Source organism: Mus caroli, chromosome 14, assembly GCF_900094665.2.
Source record: "Mus caroli chromosome 14, CAROLI_EIJ_v1.1, whole genome shotgun sequence".
In the NCBI taxonomy this organism is placed as follows: Eukaryota; Metazoa; Chordata; class Mammalia; order Rodentia; family Muridae; genus Mus; species Mus caroli.
Genome location: NC_034583.1, coordinates 32,395,420 through 32,399,208, shown reverse-complemented (window position 1 = coordinate 32,399,208; position 3,789 = coordinate 32,395,420). Strand labels below are relative to the sequence as shown.

The following is a 3,789-nucleotide window of genomic DNA, read 5'->3' as shown; positions in this document are numbered from 1 at the left end:
GCTATATTATTTTGTGTTCTGGTGAAATGTTCTGCAGATAATTGTTAGGTCCACTTGTTTCATTACCTCTTTTAGTTTTATTATTTCTTTATTTTATTTTTGTCTCAATGACCTGTGAACTGGTGAGAGTGGGGTGTTGAAGTTTCCCACTATTAATGTAGGGGTTCAATGTGTGATTTAAACATTAGTAGTGTTTTTTTATAAATGTGGGTGCCCTTGTATTTGTAGCATAAATATTCAGAATTTAGACATCATCTTGATTAAATTTTTCTTTGATTAATCTTGCTTTAAAGTATATTTTTTTAGATATTAGAATGGGTACTCCAGCTTGTTTCTTGGGTCCACTTGCTTGGAAAACTTTTTTCCAGCCCTTTAATTTAAGGTAATGCCTATCATTGTTGCTGAAGTATGTTTCTTATATGCAGCAGAATGATGGGTCCTGTTTAAGAAACCACTTTTTTAGCTCATATCTTTTTATTGGGGAATTGTATCCATAGATATTGAGAGATATTAATGACCAAAGATTATTAGTTCCTGTTATTTAAAATATATGGAATGCACTAATTTTCATGTCATCCTTGTACATGGAACATGCTAATATTCATGGTATCATTCTAATTTTAGTATATGTGCTGCAAAAATGAGCACTATGTCCATTTCTTTACATAGTTACTTGGATTTGAATTCAGATCTTTACACTTGTTTAGCAAATGCTTTTTTCCTCCCAGACATCTGCCCTCTCTTCAGCTCCCACGTGACCCTCTTATCTCTGTCTTTTTTCCTTCTTTTCTTCTACAAGGACTGACTGGATGAGGTAACATTAACAATTATATCTACAAAGACCTTCTTTCCAAATAATATAATGGTAACATACCCGGGCTTTGAAAAATGAGCATATCTTTTTATAGGTAGTGGGGCACCATTCAACCCATTACAGAAGTGCTATCAAAATGTTCAGGCTTGAAAAAGAAATCCTCTGGGGTATATATTTAAGGCAGATACTTGCTTCATGAAAGCACATAGTACCCAACCACCTGGTAGTGTACAGTGTCTGCTGAGCTGCCTATTTGGCTGTGCTGCTGCTGAAAGATCCCTTGTTTCTTCCTGGTTTGACTTGTCTTTATCTGACAGGGGGAAGGATTTAAAAATTATTGCATGTTTCATGGCATCAAAATGGCTATTATGACCACAGAGGGAAGCACACTAGCAGGCTCTGGAAATTTCTGCTTATGATTTCTGTGTATAGGTGGTGCTTTGTCTTGATTGTGAGAAATACTATCCCTGACTTTTTCAATCTTATATTCTTTTAGAAACTTCATTTAGACCTGTTCTTACTGACGTTGTAGCATTCAAAGTTCTCTCAGGGTTTATAGGAAATAAAATACAATCACAGGATTGTCTCTTGTGGTGCAAATGTGGGAACAAATATGATTACTTCTTGTGACTTATCCTTTAAAATCCTTATTTCCAGGTTCTCTTAATTTTTCTTTTTTCCTCCAATCTTGTGTGCTCTGTGTGTGCTTCTTTGTATTTTGTGGTGTGTGTGTGTGTGTGTATGTGTGTGTGTGTCCTCCTATTTTTAGGAGCATGATACTTAGATATGCTTTGATGTCTGATTTGTTGAGTATGTTTTCACTATAGAGAAGTTCACAACTGAAAAAACAAATGTCAAACTTGTTTTATGGTGCAGAGCCATATGCTCATGTGTGCTTCATGTGATCCTTCATAAAACACCTCTTTACTTAGGTGAAGTGACAGGTATTTTGTTTGGCTTGGTTTTATATTTCTGAGAAATAGTTTTGCTATGTAGGCAAGGCTGGTTATGAGCCTCATACTTTTGCCACAGCCTCCAAATGCTAGGATTGTATTAGTGCCTTGCTAAACTCGACTGGCTGCAGTTTTAAGTGCCTACTTAACTGTTTCTCAATTAAGCCAAATATAAAGTACAACCCTTACATTTTGTGTATATTTTCTTTAAAATACCAGTCATTTTAAAATACATTGGTATTTACAAAGCAAGTCCATTAGTGCAATCAACTTTGCCAAAAAGTTTATGGCAATATTTTATAAAAGTGCAAGTTGAAATTTACCCAAGTATACACCAACAGCAAATAGAGGAGATAAAACTTGAAAGGCTTGAACGGAAACATTAAATAGCAAAGTGAATGAATGGTCTGGAGTGTGTACAAAAGTATGGGTGAGTATGACAACATAAAACTTAATGAAGGCAGACAAAACTATATGCAATGCATCTTTTATTTGTAAAAGAAACAGCACAATTATTTGATGCTGTTAGGAGGCAAGGTGGTGGCTCGCCTTGGGTGTGCTGAGGCACTCTGTTGGTGAGTTCCCTGTGACAGGTGACTCAAGTACATGTTTAAATTATATACACTTTTTACATGTGCATTTAAAATCCACTATGTCAAAGAGGAAAAATGTGATTCCTGCTATCTATGAAATCAAGTTTATAGTAAACTTAAGCAGTTCTGACACCAGGCAACAGTGGAAACCATCAGTACACACCATTCCACATAGGGAACCACATTCCAGCTCAACCTTAGTGCTGATGGAACATCTTCAACTGCTTCCCTTCTCTCTGTTTTGTTGCTTGTTTCCTTACTTTTTTTGTTTGTTTGTTTGTTTGTTTGTTTTTGAAACAGGGTTTCTCTGTATAGTCCTGGCTGTCCTGGAACTCACTCTGTAGACCAGGCTGGCCTCAAACTCAGAAATCTGTCTGCCTCTGCCTCCCAAACAGTGAGGACATCTTAACAGTGTCCAGTTACATCTTTATGTTTTAAGAAATAAGGAGGAAATTTTAATTTCTAGAACTTTCCCATTCCTGGTAGTAGCAAACTTAAAATTGGTTGACAATATAGATGCTGAGCTTATGACTTTTTTTTTTTTTTTTGGCTTTTTACCTGAGTTTTCATTTCCCATTTCTATTCACTATATTTTGTCAAGTATTTGATATTTTGGGTGCACTGATTTGTAGATTATTCTTTTTTCAATTCTACTCCCTCAAAAGCCATCTTCCTTTGGTGATTACAGGCCTTTAGACCCAGTTTATTACTTTTAAATTTATATGTTCTTTGTAATGTTCCATTTTGGGTCTGTCTATTCCAAATTCTTTTGTCAAGGAGGATTCTATATATTTATAGCTACCTTTACCCTTAAATTTATGCTTTCCTACTTTCTATGTGTACTCTTGCTCTTTTTATGCCAACAACTCTTGCTTACTTGGATTTTTATTTTGATTTATCTTTCAGTGTGTGCAACTTTTTAAAGGGAAAACTACTAGAGGAATATTTATGTAACATTTCCCATCTAAAAATGTATTTCTCTTGTCTTGAAAGTAAACCAAATGAAGCAAGATAATATATTTTAAGACTGAATTCTTGGGTCATAGTTTTCCTTCAAACTGTTATAATTTTTTCGTTCTGTCTTTGTCTCCATCTTTCTCTGTGACCCAGGCAGCCCTATCCATTTGATACTATGAATGGAAGGTGTATCTTTGAATGTCCTTGGAGCAGAAGCTGAGAAGGGTTTACCTAGTTACCAGAGCTGAAAGACAGAGAACACAGCCTGTGGCGTGCTCAGTGTGCATGACACATACATTTCCTGCACCCACAGTTTTATGAAATTGTGTTTGTCTCTAGTTCAAGATTGTGGGGCTTGCTTCCTCTCTTTAGCCTTATCAGTACAGAGGTTTGAATAATGAAATAAAAATCTGATTTATTTTCATACTTTCCTTAGTTTCCTGAAAACTAAGTTTTCTGTAATAAAGACAAT

At 35.4% G+C, this 3,789-nt stretch overlaps 1 non-coding gene across 1 annotated transcript; it reads right to left on the bottom strand.

The window, feature by feature from the left end:
• Positions 1-544: 544 nt before the first annotated feature.
• Positions 545-648, bottom strand: LOC115029383. The gene has a single exon (XR_003834933.1). It is a non-coding gene; the product is annotated as a U6 spliceosomal RNA (small nuclear RNA).
• Positions 649-3,789: the final 3,141 nt, after the last annotated feature.